A 10,341-nucleotide genomic window follows, 5' to 3' on the forward strand; every position below is an offset into this window, starting at 1 on the left:
CTGGGATAATGGTGTTGATGTGCCATGACCAGTCTTTCAAAGCACTTCATGCTACAGACGTGAGTGCTACGGGTCGGTAGTCATTTAGACAGGTTACCTTAGTGTTCTTGGGCACAGGGATTATGGTGGTTGGCTTGAAACATGTTGGTATTACAGACTCGGACAGGGAGTTTGAAAATGTCAGTGAAGACACTTACCAGTTGGTTAGCCCATGCTCGGAGTGCACGTCCCGGTAATCCGTCTGGCCCTGCGGCCTTGTGAATGTTGACATGTTTAAAGGTCTCATTTACATCGGCTGCGGAGAGCGTGATCACACAGTCGCCCGTAACAGCTGATGCTCTCATGCAGGTTTCAGCGTTACTTGCCTTGAAGCGAGCATAGAAGTAATTTAGCTCGTCTGGTAGGTTCGTGTCACTGGGAAGCTCTTGGCTGTGCTTCCCTTTGTAGTCTGTAATAGTTTGCAAGCCCTGCCACAGAGCCGTTGTAGTACGATTCGATCTTAGTCCTGTATTGACGCTTTGCCTGTTTGATGGTTTGTCGGAGGGCATAGCGCGATTTCTTATAAGATTCCGGGTTAGAGTCCCACTCCTTGAAAGCGGCAGCTCTACCCTTTAGCTCAGTGTGGATGTTGCCTGTAATCCATGGCTTCTGGTTGGGGTATGTACGTACAGTCTCTGTGGGTACACTTATTGATGAAGCCAGTGACTGAACTGATGTGGTGTACTCCTCAATGCCATCGGAAGAATCCCGGAACATATTCCAGTCTGTGCTAGCAAAACAGTCCTGTAGCTTAGCATCTGCTTCATCTGACCACTTTGTTATAGACCGAGTCACTGGTGCGTCCTGCTTTAATTTTTGCTTGTAAGCCGGAATCAGGAGGATAGAATTATGGTCAGATTTGCCAAATGGAGGGTGAGGGAGTGCTTTGTACGCATCTCTGTGTGTGGAGTACAGGTGGTCTAGAGTTTTTTCCCTCTGGTTGCACATTTAACATGCTGGTAGACATTAGGCAAAACTGATTTAAGTTTCCCTGCATTAAAGTCCATGGCCACTAGGAGTGCCGCCTCTGGATGAGCGTTTTCCTGTTTGCTTATGGCCGTATACAGCTCATTGAGTGCGGTCTTAGTGCCAGCATCGGTTTGTGGAGGTAAATAGACAGCTACGAAGAATATAGATGAAAACTCTCGAGGTAGATAGTGTGGTCTACAGCTTATCATGAGATACTCTACCTCAGGTGAGAAAAACCTCGAGACTTCCTTAGATATCGTGCACCAGCTGTTGTTTACAAATATACATAGACCGCCACCCCTTGTCTTACCAGAGGCTGCTGTTCTATTCTGCCGATACAGTGTATAACCCGCCAGCTGTATGTTATTCAGCCCTAAGCTGTGGTATGTTGGCAATATACTGTATCATAAACACCCAAGGTGCCTTATTGATATTATAAATTGGTTACCAACATAATTAGAGCAGTGAAAATACATGTTTTATCATACCTGTGGTATTCGAGCCCTGAATGTCAATCAGCATTCAGGGCTTGAACCACCCAGTTCATAATTGTAGATAGATAATGGTTCAGACAGTGTCTCAGGTCAGGTGAGCTCTCTTTCTGAGATTGTCCTCTATTCTAGACAAGAGTGGTCCATAAATGTTATATTTCTGTGTTAACAATGCCACAAAATCATTTTTAAATCACCTTCCAACAAATGGCTGCATGGCAAACGCAATGGCTATGCAACCTCGTCCCTGCAGAGCCAGACTTCTTCATTTGAAATGAATGGGCTTCCCTCTGTTGGGGACTGTTGCCAGAGTTGAAGTGATCCCAGCCAGCTTTATATACAGTACCAGTCAAAAGTTTGGACACACCTACCTACTCATTCCAGCGTTTTTCTTAATTTTTTACTATTTTCTACATTGTTTTTCTACACTGTTGATTCACTAAATAAGATGTTGGTGTAAGTAATATGTTCCTAATAAATTTGCTAAATGTGAAGACATCAAAACAATTGAACATAAACACATGGAATCATGTAGTAACCACAAAAGTGTTAAACAAATCAAAATATATGTTATATTTTAGATTCTTCAAAGTAGCCACCCTTTGCCTTGATGAAAGCTTTGCACACTCTTGGAATTCTCTCAACCAGCTTCATGAGGTAGTCACCTGGAATGCATTTCAATTAGCAGGTGTGCCTTGTTAAAAGTTAATTTGTTTTCCTTCTTAATGTGTTTGAGCCAATCAGTTGTGTTGTGACAAGGTAGGGGTGGTATACAGAAGATAGCCATATTTGGTCAAATACCAAGTCCATAGTATGGCGAGAACAGCTCAAATAAGTCCATCATTACTTTAACCGTTGTGTGGTGTTCAGGTCTGTGGGACTCATTTTCAATGTTTACTAAAATAAAAAATATTTTCAACCTGAGACTCATTGGCCATTTTCTGTGAAGAACATGTAAAATAACATATTTTCATTGAGTGCACACTGTGCACCCCCATAAACATTTATATTATATTACATATGGACCCGGGGGTAATAAAAGTTTGGAAAAGTGTGTGTGTAGGTGAAAACAAGTAAAATGAAACAAAAATATTTGCTGTGTGCCTTCACTCTGTCTTCCTCCTCCCTGGGCCTGCTGTTTCAACAAAGCACCCAGAATTTGTCTGTCTCCCTGCCTGTCTCCCGCTTCTCTCGCACTCTTTACCCTTTGTAGTGTGTGAAATGTCTTGCGGGAACCTGCACAATATTATTACAATACATTATTTCGATACATTGTAAAAAATGCAGTATTTTCTACCCCATCCAGGTTAAAAATGGGAGAGGGACACAACAAATAAATAGCTTTGCTTGTGTGGCTCCGTACCACAATCAATCAGTATGGCAAAAATAATCTCTGCTCAGGGGGCCTTAGAAATATTTTTTACAGTGAAAGAAACTATTGTGGAAGGCGTGTCTCCACTTTGGAAGATTAAGAATTTTCCGAATATGAGGATCATGTCTCTGTCAATTTGGAGTCTGACAATGAGTTGGAAGAAGAGGATGAGATTGACCCTCAGTCAGCCCCAAGACCAGCCCGTCAGCAGCCTGCAGGAAGAGCAATATGGATGTCAAAAATGTGTGAAATTGAATGGTCTTCTTGCCCAAGGAATGTGCCACCCCGCATGTCTGCCAATGTGACAAGGATGCAACCAGGACTGACGCAGATGGCGGTTACTCATGTGCAGGACATATAGTGTTCTTCTGACCTGTTCATCCCAGACACCATCCAGAAAATCATTCTGGACTGCACTAATTTGGAGAGGCGTGTTTTTGGAGAGAGATGTAAGGAGATGGACCATACTCATTTACATGCATACTTTGGGGTTCTTATCCTTGCTGGTGTTTTCAGATCCAATGGGCAATCCACAGAATCCCTGTGGGATGCAGAAAGTGGCAGAGAACCTTTCCGTGCAACAATGTCTCTGGAAAATGTACACATTATTTCCAGGATTATCCCCTTCGATAACCGAGACACCAGACCAGCGGCAGAGAGACAAGCTAGCTGCAATTAGGTCAGTGTGGGACAAGTGGGTGGACCGCCTTCCCCTTTTTTACAACCCTGGGCCCAACAGTACTGTTGATGAGCAGCTTTTGTCATTTAGGGGCGCTGCCCCTTCAGGCAGTACATACTGTCTAAACCAGCAAAATATGGAATCAAGATCTGGGCTGCCTGTGATGCTGCTTCATCATATGCGTGGAACTTGCAAGTGTATACGGAGAAGCCAGATGGAGGAGCCCCTGAGAAGAACCAAGGGATGCGGGTTGTCCTGGACGTGACACATGGACTCCGTGGCTACAACATCACATGCGCTAACTTTTTTATTTCGCACAAGCTGGGACAGGAGCTTCTCAACAGGAAGCTGATGATGGTAGGAACAGTACAAAAAAAAGCCAGAGCTCCCACCTCAGCTGTTGAATACACGGAACAGGCTTATCAATTCCTCTAAGTTTGTGTTCACGGCCGACATGTCCCTAGTGTCCTAGGTGCCAAAGAAAGACACAAATGTGGTATTCATAAGCACACTGCATAGGGATGGGAGAATCTGTGGCCAGGAACATAAAAAAACAGAAATCATAATGGATTACAATGCCACAAAAAGAGGGGTGGACAATTGACACGCTGGTGACTGGCTATGGCTGCAAAACAAGAACCCTACACTGGCCACTTGTGATATTCTTCAACATCTTGGACATCTCGGCAAACAACGCGTTTGTCATCTGGATGGCGTTGAACCCAGGTTGGAACAGAGGGAAGCTCCAGAGGAGACGGCTCTTTCTCGAGGAGCTGGGTAAGGCATTGGTAAGACCTCAAATCCAGAGGAGGAAACAAGGACCCAAGGACCCCAGCTTCTGCAGCCATCGTGAGATGGATTCAGGAAGAGGATGCTGGTGCCCCATCCACCCGACCCACAGAACCAACTTCTCCAATACCGGGATGTGCTATTTTGTCCCGGAACTGCTGTTTTCGACTCTCTCTCTCTCTACCACACCTGCTGTCTCTACCTTTGAATGCTCGGCTATGAAAAGCCAACTGACATTTACTCCTGAGATGCTGACCTGTTGCACCCTACACAACCACTGTGATTATTATTATTTTACCCTGCTGGTCATCTATGAACGTGTGAACATCTTGGCCATGTACTGTTATAATCTCCACCTGGAACAGCCAGATGAGGACTGACCACCCCACAGAGCCTGGTTCCTCTCTAGGTTTCTTCCTAGGATCCTGCCTTTCTTGGGAGTTTTTCCTAGCCACCGTGCTTCTACACCTGCATTGCTTGCTGTTTGGGGTTTTAGGATGGGTTTCTGTATAGCACTTTGTGACATTGGCTGACGTAAAAATGGCTTTATAAATAAATGTGATTGATTGATATTGTTGCATGTGTGTGTGTCTGACTCTCCTACCTAGGCTTGCTGTAACTGTATATGTGAGTGAGTGAAATGTTAGTAAAATTCTTGAACTAAGTGTTTTCATCATTCTAGATTGCAGCCGGTAGCAACAAGAAGAAGTGCTGCAATGTGTGTGGACCCAAGGACAGGAAGACACAGTACACATGCATCAAGTGCAAGAAATACATTTGCAACACACACACACACACACACAGTAAAACTCTGTGTGTGTAGACCATCCTTAATTTGTGTTCAATGGGGCTCAATGATCATTTCCATAAAATACTGTATGTAAAATGTGTCCTTCCAATTTGTTCAGTTCAAAGCAATAAACATAAAAAAAATGAAAATGGCTTTTATTGATAAATGTGATCTAGCAGAGATAAATGGCAAAAATTAACCATGTATGCTGTCTATATTGCTTGTATTTGTTATGTCAACATCTAAATATTAAGTATTAAGTATGTTTAAGTAAATTGTTATGGCTGTATTGTTTTAAAAACCCAATAATGTTGTGGGTTCATCAGACCCGTGAACATCGGGTGAATAACAAAAACATATACACCACACACGGGTTAAGACATGAAGGTCAGTCAATCCGTAAAATTCAAAAACGTTGAACGTTTCTTCAAATGTAGTCGCAAAAACCATCAAGCGCTATGATTAAACTGGCTCTCATTAGGACCGCCACAAGACAGGAAGACCAAGAGTTACCTCTGCTGCAGAGGATAACTTCCTTTGAGTTAACTGCACATCAGAAATTGCAGCCCAAATAAATGCTTCACAGAGTTCAAGAAACAGACACATCTCAACATCAACTGTTCAGAGGAGACTGCGTGAATCAGGCCTTCATGGTTGAATTGCTGCAAAGAAACCACTACTAAAGGACACCACTAAGATGAAGAGACTTGTTTGGGCCAAGAAACACAAGCAATGGACATTAGACCGGTGGAAATCTGTTCTTTGGTCTGATGAGTCCAAATTTGAGATTTTGGGTTCCAATCGCCGTGTCTTTGTGAGACGCAGAGTAGGTGAACGCATGTGTGATGGTGTGGGGGGTGCATGGCTACCACAGCATTCTGCAGCGATTTGCCATCCCATCTGGTTTGTGCTTAGTAGGACTATCATTTGTTTTTCAACAGGACAATGACCCAAAACACACCTCCAAGCTGTGTAAGGGCTATTTGACCAAGAAGGAGAGTGATGGAGTGGTGCATCAGATGACCTGGCCTCCACAATCACCCGACCTCAATCCAATCGAGATGGTTTGGGATGTGTTGGATCGCAGAGTGAAATAAAAGCAGCCAACAAGTGCTCAGCATATGTGGGAACTCCTTCAAGACTGTTGGAAAAGCATTCCAAGTGAAGCTGGGTGAGAGAATGCCAAGAGTGTGCAAGCAAAGCTGTTACTTTGAAGAATCTAAAATATAAAACACTTTTTTGGTTACTACTTGATTCCATATGTGTTATTTCATAGTTTTGATGTCTTCACTATTATTCTACAATGTAGAAAATAGTACAAATAAAGAAAAACCCTTGAATGATAACTGATCCAAGATGGCGTAGCAGTCAGGAGTCTTCGTCTTGTTGTGTCCTGTGTATATATCTTTTTTCTTCGCATATATTTTTAAAATATTTTTCTTAGCCTCAACTTCAACATACTCTCACCCAATGTGGTATGGATCTGCTATTTTCTTTAATTTGGAACCGAAACCCCCAACAGAAGCTAGCCAGCTAACTAGCTAGTAGTCAGCTAGCCACTGCTAGCGGTCATCAGCTAACCTTTAGCCTGGACAACTCCTGCCAGTCTGCTCAGCGCGATTCAACCCAGAGCATATCGGACTTCTCTTTTTCTCTATATCTCCGGATTCCTACTGTAAGCTCTGAACCTTTTCACCTAGATCATCGCAGCTAGCTAGCTGCTATCCGAGTGGCTACTCCTGGCTAACGTCTCTGTCCCGAAGAAAGCACCAATTAGCCTGGATATAGCCTATGCTAACCCATCTCCGGCTAGCTGAAGAGGTTCATCAGCCACTCCTTGGGCTACAATACCTATTTTGCCAATTGGCCTGGACCCCTTTTACTGCCAATACGGAGCCCAGCCGATTCATCACGACTGGACTACCGACGTAATCCGGTCGTGGGTTTTTTTCAACAGGCTCCTCCGTCACGACATCCCCTGAATGCCCATCTGCTAGCCCGCTAGCCGTCTAGAGCATACCGGACTGTTAGCTGACTGGTATAGTTACTATACCTATTTTGCCAATTGGCCTGGACCCTTTTGATACACAGAGTCCTGCTGATCCATCATGACTGGTCTGCTGACGTAACCGCACGAGGGGGCTACAACAGACTTCTTCTGTGGCGACGTCCCTCTAAGGCCCTTCTGATAGCCTGCTAGCCCCGGCCTGCTAGCTGTCTGAATCGGCGTGTCTCCAGCTCGCCTAACTACTCACTGGACCCAATGATCACTCGGCTACGCATGCCTCTCCCTAATGTCAATATGCCTTGTCCATTGCTGTTTTGGTTAGTGATTTTTGTCTTATTTCACTGTAGAGCCTCCAGCCCTGCTCAATATGCCTTAGCTAACCCTTTTGTTCCATCTCCCACACATGCGGTCACCTCACCTGGTTTAAATGGTGTCTCTAGAGACACTGCCTCTCTCATCGTCACTCAATGCCTAGGTTTACCCCCACTGTATTCACATCCTACCATACCTTTGTCTGTACATAATGCCTTGAATCTATTCTACCGCGCCCAGAAACCTGCTCCTTTTACTCTCTGTTCCGAACGTACTAGACGACCAGTTCTTATAGCCTTTAGCCGTACCCTTACCCTACTCCTCCTCTGTACCTCTGGTGATGTAGAGGTTAATCCAGGCCCTGCAGTGCCTAGCTCCACTCCCATTCCCCAGGCGCTCTCATTTGTTGACTTCTATAACTGTAAATGCCTTGGTTTCATGCATGTTAACATTAGAAGCCTCCTCCCTAAGTTTGTTTAATTCACTGCTTTAGCACTCCCTGCCAACCCGGATGTGCTAGCCGTGTCTGAATCCTGGCTTAGGAAGGCCACCAAAAATCCTGAAATTTCCATCCCTAACTATAACATTTTCCGACAAGCTAGAACTGCTATATCTGCAATCTACTGCAGAGATAGCCTGCAGAGTTCTGTCTTACTATCCAGGTCTGTGCTCAAACAATTAGAGCTTCTACTTTTAAAAATCCACCTCTCCAGAAACAAGTCTCTCACCGTTGCCGCTTGCTGTAGACCACCTTCTGCCCCCAGCTGTGCCCTGGACACCATATGTGAATTGATTGCCCCCCATCTATCTTCAGAGCTCATGCTGTTAGGTGACCTAAACTGAGACATGCTTAACACCACGGCCGTCCTACAATCTAAGCTTGATGCCCTCAATCTCACACAAATTATCAAGGAACCTACCAGGTACAACCCCAAATCCGTAAACACGGGCACCCTCATAGATATCATCCTAACCAACCTGCCCTCCAAATGCACCTCTGCTGTCTTCAACCAGGATCTTAGCGATCACTGCCTCATTGCCTGCGTCCGTAATGGGTCTGAGGTCAAACGACCACACCTCATCACTGTCAAACGCTCCCTAAATCACTTCAGCGAGCAGGCCTTTCTAATCGACCTGGCCCGGGTATCCTGGAAGGATATTGACCTCGCGAATAGCCTCCGCAATATGCAACTTTTCAGGGAAGTCAGGAACCAATATACACAGGCAGTTAGGAAAGCAAAGGCTAACTTTTTCAAACAGAAATTTGCATCCTGTAGCACAAGCTCCAAAAAGTATTGGGATATTGTAATTTCCATGGAGAATAAGAGCACCTCCTCCCAGCTGCCCACTGCACTGAGGCTAGGAAACACTGTCACCACCGATAAATCCACGATAACTGAGAATTTCAATAAGCATTTTTCTACGGCTGGCTATGCTTTCCACCTGGTTACCCCTACCCCGGGTCAACAGCCCTGCACCCCCCACAGCAACTTGCCCAAGCCTCCTCCATTTCTCCTTCACACAAATCCAGATGGCTGATGTTCTGAAAGAGCTGAAAAATCTGGACCCCTACAAATCAGCCGGGCTAGACAATCTGGACCCTCTTTCTAAAATTATCCACCAAAATTGTTGCAACCCCTATTACTAACCTGTTCAACCTCTCTTTCGTAGCATCTGAGATCCCCAAAGATTGGAAAGCTGCCGTGGTCATACCCCTCTTCAAAGGGGGAGACACTCTAGACTCAAACTGCTACAGACCTATATCTACCCTACCCTGCCTTTCTAAGGTCTTCGAAAGCCAAGTTAACAAACAGATCACCCACCATTTCGAAACCAACTGTACCTTCTCCGCTATGCAATCGGGTTTCCGAGCAGGTCATGGGTGCACCTCAGCCACGCTCAAGATCCTAAACGATATCATAACCGCCATCGATAAGAGACAATACTGTGCAGCTGTATTCATCGACCTGGCCAAGGCTTTCGACTCTGTCAATCACCACATTCTTATCGGCAGACTCAACAGCCTTGGTTTCTCAAATGACTGCCTTGCCTGGTTCACCAACTATTTCTCAGACAGAGTTCAGTGTGTCAAATCGGAGGGCCTGTTGTCCGGACCGCTGGCAGTCTCTATGGGGATGCCATGGGATTCAATTCTCGGGCCGACTCTTTTCTCTGTATACATCAATGATGTCGCTCTTGCTGCTGGTGATTCTCTGATCCACGTCTACGCAGACGACACCATTCTGTATACTTCTGGCCCTTCTTTGGACACTGTGTTAACAAACCAGACAAGCTTCAATGCCATACAACTCTCCTTCCGTGGCCTCCAACTGCTCTTAAATGCAAATAAAACGAAATGCATGCTCTTCAACCGATCGCTGCCCGCACCTGCCCGCCCGTCCAACATCTAGGTAATCTATAAGTCTTTATGGCTCCAGGTCATCTATAAGTCTTTGCTAGGTAAAGCCACGCCCTATCTCAGCTCACTGGTCACCACAGCAGCACCCACCCATAGCACGCACTCCAGCAGGAGCTGGTCAACCCCAAAGCCAATTCCTCCTTTGGCCGCCTTTCCTTCCAGTTTTCTGCTGCCAATGACTGGAACGAATTGAAAAAAATCACTGAAGCTGGAGACATATCTCCCTCACTAACTTTAAGCACCAGCTGTCAGAGCAGCTCACAGATCACTGCACCTGCACATAGCCCATCTGTAAATAGGCCATCCAATTACCTCATCCCCATACTGTTATTTATTTTATTTTTTTTGCTCCTTTCCACCCCAGTATCTCTACTTGCACATTCATCTTCTGCAAATATATCACTCCAATGTTTAATTGCTAAATTGTAATTGTTTTGCCACTATGGCCTATTTATTGCCTACCTCCCTTATCT

This window comes from Salmo trutta, chromosome 3 (genome assembly GCF_901001165.1).
Source record: "Salmo trutta chromosome 3, fSalTru1.1, whole genome shotgun sequence".
Classification (NCBI taxonomy): domain Eukaryota; kingdom Metazoa; phylum Chordata; class Actinopteri; order Salmoniformes; family Salmonidae; genus Salmo; species Salmo trutta.